The sequence below is a fragment of the Echinops telfairi genome, unplaced genomic scaffold, assembly GCF_000313985.2.
Source record: "Echinops telfairi isolate 266 unplaced genomic scaffold, ASM31398v2 ScPeMD7_34;HRSCAF=130, whole genome shotgun sequence".
NCBI classification, from domain to species: Eukaryota; Metazoa; Chordata; class Mammalia; order Afrosoricida; family Tenrecidae; genus Echinops; species Echinops telfairi.
Window position 1 is genome coordinate 3,661,134 of NW_022103931.1, and position 12,078 is coordinate 3,673,211.

A 12,078-nucleotide genomic window follows, 5' to 3' on the forward strand; every position below is an offset into this window, starting at 1 on the left:
CGCCTTCACTTGGGTTTCAGTAATTCCTCTCGGCTGCATTGTCCTTAATGAAACCCTACCAGGCATCCTACTCCCTCCTTGCCATTGATTTTAGATCACTTGTTGTTCCCTTGTCACTTGGGTTTGTTAACACCCTCCTCCTTTCCCGGCCTCCCCTCTCCCATGTGCCCCCAGCACCGCTGGTCCCGTTATTTTCTCCTCCAGATTGTTTATCTTTCCTATCTTATCTAGACAGACATGCAGAGACAATAATAAGCACAAAAACAGGGCAGTGCAAGACAAAACAACAAAATAAAACAAACAAAAAAATCAAACAGCAGCAGCAGCAACAACAAAACCAACGATAAAAAAATGAAAAGCCTATAAATAGTTCCAGGTCTGTTTTTTGACCTTTAGGTGTGTTTTCTGGTCGAGTCTGATGGGGGCCACGTCCTGGCCCCAAAGTCTATTTTTAGTATTCCTCGGGGACTTCATTGCTGTGCTCCCCTGGCTACTCTGTTGCACGCCTTTAGTGTTTCTTCCTGGTGTTGTTGGGTCAGATCAGCCATAATTCTTGCACTATGTCTCCAGTGTTGTCCCCCGTAGCACTATGGGTCAGTGAGGGATGTCATGTCTTGTGGTGGGGCCAGCCCATGGTCCTCTGGATTGGGTGCTCTGAGCAGGAATATTGTCCTCAGGGCTTGGTGGGCCAGCATGTGTTCCACTCTTTCTATTTTCCCCGTCATTTGCTCCTGTGTGCTCTGATCAGATGCACCCGTCTCCCTGAGTTGTAGCTTCAGTTCTGTCCTCTGAAGAGCATTCTTCTTGGGGGTGGGGCACAGAGGGTGTCCATGTATTTGGGATTAGAGTTGGCCCTGCTGACCTCTCTGTTGGTTCTCTGCTTCCTGCCGGTATGTTGCATTCATGCCTTGTTGCACTGGGTTGAAGTTTGGCCCTTCTCTCCTCCTGCTACCCATGTCTTTTTTCTTTCTTTCCCCTCCTTTTTAGTTGGCTGCCATATGTATCCCTGGATTGGGCCTGGCCCCTGTCAGAGTACCTGGACCTCATCCCAGGAATGTATGTATATAGTAGCTTTTCCTCTATGCACCTTGTGTACTTTCAAGTTTCCCTCACTTCTTTCCTGTCTTTTTAATGACCTTTTGTTTTAAGTACAATGTTTTTGATGATGATAGGAGGTGAAAAAATTAGCTTGCTGTTAATCAAGATACCAGAACTATAACATCATTTAAAGTTTAGTTAGTTAGAAATAAAAAAATGAAGTTTTCTGTAGCAGTGTGCACTAATTCCCACCGTTGCAATAAAAATGTTCCTTTTAGGTTTAATCAGTAGAGATAGTCTTCTAACTCAGGAAGGCAGTACACAAGGCCATTTAAATAAGCAGCCAGGCAAGAAGCATGCCCCATTCATATAAGCATCATGGAGCATGATGCTTTGGGGGATGATGACCTGGTAATTTCTGGAGAAATGCATGTATAGATCATTGTTTCCTGTGATCATCACAAACTTTCTTCTTTTTGTCACATAGTTTGGGGTATATTACTTGCTTGATTTTTCACTGGATATTTAGAAATAGTTTAAAGGTAGCAAACCCCATTGTTTCCTTCTCTCCTGTACCTGCAGAGTAAGCTTGAGTTTCTCAAATCAATCTGCTTTCTGATTTTGGCTGAAGCAATGGCAGGCAATTCTGAATCCTTGTTCTCAGCAACAGCATCATCCCACAGTTCATCAAGTCTTCTGCCATTAGAATTCAGTGAGTCAAATATACTCTTGAGCTATTTTCTAAATTCAGGTGGGGTATATTCAAGATCATATTTTGGATCTCATGTACCTCAGCTTACATATGAGCAATTGGTGATCTGTTCCACATTCAGACCCTGGCTTCATTTTAGCTACTAATAGTGAGTTTCTGTGTCATCTCTTACTACAGAAGCAGTCCGTTTGATTGCTGTGTATTCCATCTGGTGACGTCTACCTTTTGTGTTGTCTGAAAATGGTATCCCCCCTCCCCCTTAGGTGGGGGAAGGAGGAGGAACCGATTACAAGGATCTACATATAACCTCCTCCCAGGGGGATGGACAACAGAAAGTGGGTGAAGGGAGACATCGGTCAGTGTAAGATGTGACAAAATAATAGTAATTTATAAATTATCAAGGGTTCGTGAGGGAGGGAGGGGAAAAATGAGAAGCTGATATCAAGGGCTTAAGTAGAAAGAAAATGTTTTGAAAATAATGATGGCAACAAATGTACAAATGTGTTGACACAATGGATGGATGGATGGATCATGATGTACAGATTTTAAAATGATTTTTAAAAAATAATTTAAAAAAGAAAAAAACCCCAAAAGGTATTTGCTATGAAGAAGTCTTTGGTCTTGTAAAATTCTATCATGAGATCCCAGTTTCATTTCATTTTTTTAAATGGTGAGAATTTTAAAAAATATATTTTTATTGGGGGCTCTTACATCTCTTTCACAATCCATACATTCTTCCAGTGTGTCAAGCGCATTTACACATATGCCGCCATCATCATTTTCAAAGCATTCTCTTCCCACTTGAGCCCCTGATATCAGCTCCCCATTTATTTCCCCACCCTCCCACACCCACCCTCCCTCACGAACCCTTGATAAGTTGTAGATTGTTATTTCCATATCTTACATTGTCCTCCATCGGCCCTCACCCACTTTTCCGTTATGCATCCCCCTGGGAGGGGATTCTAGATTGATCCTTGTGATGGAGTTCCCCTTTCTTCCCCCACCTTCCCCTAATCCTGCTGGTATCTTTACTCTCCTTGTTGGCCCTGAGAGGTTTACCTATCCTGGATTCCCTGTGTTGCAGGCTCTTATCTGTAGCAGTGTGCATGTTCTGGTCTAATCTGATTTGTAAGGTAGAATTGAGGTCATGATAATGGGGGAGGGAAGCACCGAAGAGCTAGAGGAAAGTTGTGTGTTTCATCGGTGCTATACTGCACCCTGACTGGCTCGTCTCTTCTCTGTGACCCCTCTGTGAGGGGATGTCCAATTGTCTACAGATGGGCATTGGGTCTCCACTCCACGCCCCTCACTTCCAATTCACTTGGGTATGGTTTCATTTCTATCACCAAGGCCATATTTTCCAACTACTGTTCCTTCCTCTTTGTTTCCACCTCTTGTATTTCAATCACCAATAATTATCAATGTAGTTTGATTGCATGTTTGATCAATTTCAGACTAAAGAAGTTTGTAGAATTCCTGTTTCTTCATCACTAGTCTTAATGGTTGTTGTGTAAATTTGACTAATATTTGGATTAACTGGATTTCCTTGTATGAGTAGAGATAATATCCTATCACATTGCACTTCAAGCTAGATCTTGAAGATCCTTTTTATGATGAATGATTAGCCATTCCTCGTAAATTTGTCATTCCCATCATAGTAAACCATGATTTTCTGATCCCAAATGGCCAAAACCAGTCCATTTCAGCTCACTAATAGTGTATGTCTTTATGTATCCCTTTCCATTTTTGATGACTTCCAATTTTCCTAGGTTCATACTTTGTACATTCCACATTATGCTTGCTAATAGATGTATGCAGCTGTTTTTTATTTTGAGTCATGTCCTGTCACCAAATGAGACTTTATTCCATTTTCAACATTATGGTTGACTCTCCTTTGAGGAAGCAGTCCTTCTTCAGTCATATTTTGAGTGCCCTTTGACCTGTGGGCCTCATAATCACGCAGTGTATCTGATAATGTTCTGATGCTACTCACTCATAACGTTTTCAGGATACCTACCAATGTTCCTCTGTATTCATAAGTATTTCAATGGCTAATTTCTCAGAAGTGAGGACTTCTGAGAAAGCCTATTATTTCTTCCTCAGAAGCCTAGTATTTCTTTTCAGTCTGCACTCCCTTGTTGGCTCTATGGGAGCTCAACTAGAATCTTCGAAATCAAGTCCTCCAATTTTAGTTACCTGTCCATATGTCTTAGGGTTACAACTTGGCTGGTCAGTTTCGGCAAGACCTTGGTCCCACATGTCTTATATGTTTTGAGCTATCAGGGCTTTGTGAGAATCACATGTGTGGTGAGGATAACATGCTTCTCATCTGAGCTTAGTGTTTGAATAAAGGCATAACGAATAAAATAAAAAGCAGAGGGTGAAACAGAAAATTTTTAAAAGAAAAAAGTTTATTTTAAGAAGACACAAACAACTCTAGCTATATAAAGAATACAGTTCAATTGCTAGTAGCAAACCAGTAAAGAATGCTTCTTTTAAAATTTTTTTGTTTTTTAAAGTAAGATAAGAAAAACCCTTTGTAATATTACCCCTCAGAGGGCCCCTTTCCATTTTGTGTTGGAATTCCAAAAAACCCCCCAAAATAAAAACCTGGGATCATAACCTCTCCTAATTTTGCTTCTTGAAATTTGTATCCAGTGACACATTCTCATTAGTAGCAGAATTATTTTATCTCTCTCTTTCAGTTTTTGATAAACTCCAAACCCATTGCTAGTGAGTCAGCTGTAACTCATAGCAACCATACAGGATAGAGTATAACTGCTCCATAAGCTTTCTGAGTCTATAAATCTTTACAGAAGCATACCCCCTTTTTCTCATGGAGTGGCCGGTAGTTTTGAACTGCCAATCTTTCAATTAGCAGCTCAGCACTTAACCCAGTGCGACACCAGGGTCCCTTCAGTTTATGATATTGACCTGTAAATTCCTGTCTGCCTAAGTGCTTTGTTGGTACTTAGTAGGCATCAAATTATAGGAGCTAATTTAACCAAAGCCCAACTCCTGATGATGCATAGCGGGACTAGCCTACCATTTTGCTTTTGGTAAGTGTTAGTACTTTAGGTGCTTTGGAGTTCAAGGCACAAAAGCCTGTTTTCCCTTCCGAATTCTGGAAATCCTGAACAAAAGGTAGAAAGAAATGGCATTGTGCTTTTAAATGGAGGAAATCCTGACAGTTACTTGTGTCTCTTACTTTTCAAATTTTAGATTTCAGAAATTGGGTACATCCCTGGGCTCAAATGACAGAAACTGAGCTAAAGTTTCAAAGAAGCAATTTGCTTACATAGGAAAAGCCTAAGTGCTTTATCTGAGTGACTGGATCCATGTCTAATTAAAGCCATAGCTATCTGCTATATTGGACTGTCCAGAGTTGCCACAGAGGAATGCTTTCAAATAGCGCATTGGGAAGAAGCTAGTACAGGATGGTAGAAAGATGATAGGAATATCTCATAAGGCTAAAAAGATAAAATGTCCCAGTCCTTCTCATCACCCCTATCTCCTCGAGCAGTCCTATGAGATCTTGACTTAAACCAGGGGGCTTATGACAGCACTAGGATGAAGTGTGTGTGCGTGCGTGTGCGTGTGCGTGCGCATGCACAATTCATTAATAAATGTGGTACTCACAGGTGGAAAAGCCACATTTACACACATAGGCACACACCTTCTCGTTTACTCCCAGGATTTATATAAGATAATGTAAAAATGAAAGTCTAAACTTGACACCTCCAAACAGGGAGTGGGGGAGGATAATGCAGAGAGATTTGAAGACATTTCAGATGGTCAGAAAACAGGAGGAGGCAGTGTGATAAATACCTGTTGGCTGTGTGTTGCATGGAGCGTCCCAATGATCCCATCCTAGAGGCTGGAGTCCGGAAGGTGGAAGGTTTGGGCAGGGAAAATATGTGGGCACAGAATTCCTTTTCTACCTCTTTGGTTTTCTTGCTGGAACTGAATGTTCTGTCTTGAGCTTGCCCAAACCTCATCAGAAAAGGTACACGTGCATTTAAAAAGTTGGTGATTTCCCTGGGAAATCATAGGCTGAACCGAATCTCCTGGCCTGGGCCACCAGATTTCCCTGTGACAGCTCTAAAATTGTGATGACAGTATAAGGCAGGTTGTGGGTCCCTAATCACAGTTTTGGAGAGTTAGTGGTGGCGCACAAGAAATAAGAAGACCCAGAAATCCATTCTTCACGCCAGCCTATCCTAAATCTAAATAAGAAGAGGCATCTACGAAAACTAGGGCAGCTCCAGAGAAAAGAATAAGGACTAATACACTGAGGTAGTCAGTAATGAGAGGAGAGAGAGAAGAGGAGGAGGCGGGGGGGGGAAGAAGAAGAAAAGGGAGAAGAGGAGACCCTATTAAAGAGTAATTGTTGACGTATATAGTCCCTCTTCACTCATCTCTGTGTCTAACAGACTGGTCTAACAATGCAGGAGATGGGAGGGCAGTGAGCCCATGGCCTAGCACACAACCTACTTATTAAATGGGGCAGGACAGAGAAATGCCTACCCCTGAAGATGGTCTGGATCAAGGGCCAGCAAACTATGGCAAGCAGGCCAAATCTGATCTTTATCTTTGTTTGGCATGAGCTAGGAATGTTTTGTTTTGTTTACATTTTAAAGGGCTGGATAGTAAACAAACAAACATACAAAAAAGATTACCTACAGAGATTGTATGCAGTCCACAAAGCCTAAAATAGTTAACATTTAGCCCTTTACAGAATAAATTTATTAACTACTGGCTTATACGATGGGAGAAATCCCACCAATCTCTGGTGAGAAGCTTGCTGAGCATTCCTGAAAAGGCAAACTAGAGGAGGTTTAAAAGAAACAATGGAATAATAGAAATAACAGGAAATACCACTCAATATGAGTAGCATGCCCTTAAAGATGCATGGGCCTGAAACTATATAGAATATTAACATATGAATGGACTAAAGCAGGAAGTCCAAGAATAGCTACAGAGAACTAATGAATACTAGGCAAAGAATGTTTTCAAAGAGACACTGCAGGAAGAGACAGAGTTTAGTACTGATTAGGGAATTTTGTTATTGTTTGATAAAATGGAGAGAAGAGTTTGAGCCCAGGGATTAACAAGATGTCAAGTTAGATAACATTTCTAGAATGCAACTGGGTATCACATGGATATCTAACATTCTGACATTATCACATTAAAATTAAGAAACTTCACTGCCACCGAGGTGATCCTGACTCATAGAGGCCCTATTGGACAGAGCAGAACTGCCTTTATGGGTTTCCAAGACTCTAAATCTATGTGAGTATAACGTCTCATCTTTGTCCTTAGGAGTGACTGGTGGTATTGAACTGCTGACTTTGTGCTTAGCAGGTCAATGTGTAACCCACTCCGCCACCAGGGAAGGTTAAAGTAGATTCTGGGAAAGTATATTGGTTTGCTCTATTTTAAATAAACACCAAATATAAAAGTTCACACTAAAAAAAAGTAAAGACATTAAGGATACTACATAGATAGGAAGCTTATATATAAGCTTCTATATTTTAAAAATGTAATATGATCTATGAAAATCCATTTTTATACAATTTCTAGAGAAAGCATCCACTGTATAAAGCAGGGCACATATGAGAGGACTTCAAAAAGTGTGAGGGAAAATTCAATTATCTTTTAAATCCATCTTCCCACAATGTTTTGAAGCCCCATATTAAATGGAATTTTGAGAGAAACAAGGAATGTTTCTAGGTGGAAAAGTCTTTGGATTCATGAACTAAAGAACCATTCGAACATTTTTCCTTAAAGCATGTACATAAAAATGTTCAAAGAAAATGTATGTGTCATTAAAGTACAAGCCGTTTGTGGGACTTCTGTAAATATGGTACTTTATATTAGAAAAAAACAAACCCCTCTGAGGCAGGAACTGGCTGGCCTCTGTCAATGACGCACTGTGGGACCTTAGGTAAGTTGGTTGTCCTTTATGGGCCTCAGTTTCTTCATCTATAAGTGAGAGGTTGGTCCCTTTCAGTTCTAACATTCCATGACTGTAGATAAATATAGAAATAAGATAAATACAACAATCTAGAAATAAGAAATATTCCCCAAAGAGAGCTTTGGAGTCAAGTAGAAAAAAGTAGCAATGAACTCTAATAAAAAGAATAAAATCTTAACAACTAGCCAGAGTAAATACATTTCATTTAAAAATTAATGAAAAGATTTATAATTTATAATTGATAAAGGAGAATTAAGAACACACATATTGATATTTCTACATCATCATACACCCAAAGGAAGGAAGGAGTTTGAAGTGACTTATACAATGAGCACAATGCTATGTTTGCATGCAGAACACTTGATAAAATTGGACATTTAAAAAAAAAAGCTCAAGACCATGTACAGCATCAATTTCTATAACGCTTGGCATTACAAAGAGTGTGACAGGTGCCTACTGGTTGTTGCAGTTCAGATTTTGTGTCTGGATTTGCTGCTATTGATTCGGTGTAGTTTCTATTTTAAAGGTATTGTTGTAGCACTCTCAGGTGCTACAGGACAGAACTCTCCCATAAGGCTTTCTTGGCTATAATCTTTATGGACCTAGTTTAGCAGGCTCTTCTACAGAGTCATTGAGTGGAGATTTGTTGCTATCAAATTCCATGATCAGGCAAAAGCGTCAAAGCAAATATGTTTCTGCCAGAGCCCTCCCAGACAACAGCTGCCGTGGTGAAGGTACAAACAAACCGAACATCTTGTTCCTGTTTTTCTATTTGTGAGTTTAACATTTTAAAACCAAAATAGGCAAGATGTATTGAACAAGTCAAATCAAGGTGTTCCAGGTTGATTAAGTAGTTGATTCTATCTGATAATTTTTTAACACCAAACTTATTTCTGACCAAAATGACAATATACATCATTTGTCCGGAGACTAATCACTGGAATAATGGCAGAAACAATGGGCAAAGTCAGTTGGGGAGTCAGGACTCTCGTTATTCAAAGGCTTGAAGTAGTTATAATATCACTGGAACATATCCCCTCCCAACACACACACACGCACGCACGCACGCACACACACACACACACACACACACACACACACACACAGGAATGTTGCTGTTAATGACTGTGGGACATTTTGAGAACCACTGGCCTAGCCTTTGGGCTTTACTGAACAGAAGTATATACCTATTTCACATAACCCAGGACTTACACACATTTTTTTACTAAACATACTGAAAGTGCCCAAATGTGTCTATAACTATTTACTATTGTATTCATCTATAAATATGTTTCAAAGTTGTTTAAAACTTTATTTCATTTCTCTGTTTAAAGCATTATACTTTGCTGTCTTTTGACAAAGGCAGCTCTTTGTATCTCTTTCCCACCCTCTTGTCTTTTTAAGTCCCCAAATATATTAGTCACTTATGTATGAAACACATGCCAAGGCTTTGGAGGAACTGGGTACTCTAGTCCAGGTATGGCCTCATTTTCACACCAAGCTGAAGTGACTGCATGTAATACAGATAAGGGGGGCGGGCAGAGGTTTGTCTTTATTAAGTATAATAATCACCACCGATACTAGACAACTGAGTCAGGACATTGATCGGAGTTTCACCTTTCCCAAATGGGACATGTCCTCACAAAATCCTTAAGTCCTTTGTTCTTTTACAAATGGCAACTGAGAATCATTCCATTGACATAAAAGGCTTACTGTACAATATGAATTATCGATGGTTTCTCAGTGGTTTTAGTATTTCTGAGAGCCCCTTGATAGTAATCATTGGAATAGCATTGAGTATCGGAACTATTTAATCGACTATCAGCAATTAACCACAATAACTCAAGTAGGTTAAGGTATTTTCAGGAGTTTTTCATCGGGAAATTTGGCCGTTTCTTGGCCAAAAATACATTTCTATAACTAGTTGATACCTAAAATTCTATAAGTAGAACTTCATTCCTTTGGTTTAAGGCTTTCCCCTGTTCAAACGCAAATGGCCCTCAAAAGCAATATGATTAAGCCTTGTAATAAATGAACTTATCCCTTTCCTGAGAGCTGGTATTTCTTAGAGAGGAGAACAAATTAGGAGGCATTGAGGGGAGATGGTGCTGGGAAGCAAGGATTGGGGGAGCATGGAGCAGAAAGAGGCGAGTGAGGATCCCAATAGCAGGCCTCCGATTCATTCTCTATTTTGCTTAAGGGTTGTTCTGATCTGCTCCCTACTGAAATGGGTGTTAACGTGCTACTTTCAGCAGGTTACTTATAAATAAACCATGCTTTCTGATAACATTGAAGATTCTTTATATCTTTATAGGTATACATAAGTTTATAACCATGAAAAAATAGTAATAAAACATTTGGTACATTGCGAGGGAATTACCAAAAGCAATTGGCAGACCCCTATTTGTTCATGGGGTGGGGGGAGTCAACTAACATCATTTCATTGAGTGCAAACTGGGTCCAGGACTAGGGTAAGGAAGGCACTTGCACAACCTTTAGAGTGGATGTCTCCTTAAATGTGCTCCAGGAGTTTCACTCACCCCACCTTAGTCCCGAAAAATCATAATAAAGTGAAAGCTCCTCATTGTGTTATCGACTTAGCGATAACACCAGGCTGATCCAGGGGGCACCAGATCACTGACCATGAAACTTTTTGTTTAATTGAAGGGTTCATTTATGAGGAAGCAGGCAGTTGTGTGGGGAGGCGGTGCTGACTAATACATCTATGCTGGCGAGATACTTTAAGTGGATGTCAGGTGGAATGCTTGTTATAAGAGCACATTCAAGGGAATTTCTCCAGATAAATTGGTCAATTTATGGTCATTAAGCTAACACGAACTCTTTTGCTGCCTACTGCCCAGCCTCTTTTATGGGCGGGCTGTTTGCTAGGGATGCCATTCATGGGAGGTGAGGCTGAGGGACAAGCTGAGGTAGGCAAACTAGGCAAAGGAGAGGACGCACCGGCAAAACTTACTGTTTTCCTGGGAATATCTTGCTCTCCCCATCCTCATCAATTAGTCTACGCAGATGTCATGCATATTCACCAAGTTCAAAACACCCTGTTACTGATTAACCTCCTCTTCTAGGGTGGCTTCTCTATTTCTGACAAAATTGAAGTCAGTCCAGCAGAGCCACTTGGCACTAATGGTTGGAACCAGAGGAAAAACGTTACAGAAACAACTGAAAGTGGAAGTTGACCTACCAGGGTCAACTGTATTTCACTCAAATATCTTCTACATTCCACTTTAAAGTTGTCATTATTATTCTGTTCTCGGGGAGCCTTCCTGAAAGGAACTTCTGGCCTCTGTTTTAGTAGAGCAGGTTTAGGAGGCAACAAAAACACTATAGCACATGTTTGGGGTGGGAGACAGAGAGGTTGCGGATTAGAAGTGGGAAAGGTGTTTGGTATTACGTGAGTCAATATAGGCAGAAAGTTTACAGTTCACTTGTTTGGGTTGAGGTCAACTTGAGGCAAAATAAAATGGATATTTCTAGTTCAGCGTGTCATGTGGGACTATAAGCGTCTGGCCCCAATCCTCTTGTACTAATGGGAACGGTACTTGACTTTCGCAAGCCATGTGATGACGAGGGAGATGATCTCACAGATTTCAGGGATTCCAGGAAAGCAAGGACCAACGTAACAGAGAAGTGTAGAGGGGTCTGGGCATTCAGTTTGAGAATCTTTTGTGAAAACTACTGGAGGTAGTAAGACGAGGGGAGAGGAAAAGCCCACTGGAAAGAGCAAGCATGACGCTTCCAGAACAACAGTAAAAGTCCTATGCTGTACTAATCTCACACTCAGCTTTACTCCATTGCTACTGAGTTGGTTCCGGACTCATAGTGATCCTATAGGGCAGAGTATAAATCCATAGGGTTTCTGAGACTATAAATCTTTAAAGGAGCAGGCAGCCTCATCTTTCCCTTGTTGTAGGTGGTGGATTTGAACAGCTGACCTTGTGATTAGTAGCCAGATGCTTAATTCAATGTACCACCAGGAGTCCTCTCTCGGCTTTAGAGTTCAATTATTCATAATTGTTCATAAGAAGCAAAGCTCTGGTAGACTTTCACTGGATTAGGTGAAAGCACACACCTTCTTTCTTTTCCTTAATGTTTCAGCCATTGACAATTCTGAGTCTGGGGCAGACAAGTGGGGTATTCAGATATAAATTTAAGCCAGGAGTGAATCTGTCTTATTTCCAGCAAAACAAAACAAAACAAAGCAACACCCCCCCCCCCGAAACCTAATTAAACCCTTCAATAGAAATAGTTCAAATACTTTCAAAAAGCAGTTGAATTTTTCCCTAGCTATATATTATTTTATTTTTAAGCTGTTTATTATTTTGAATGGTTT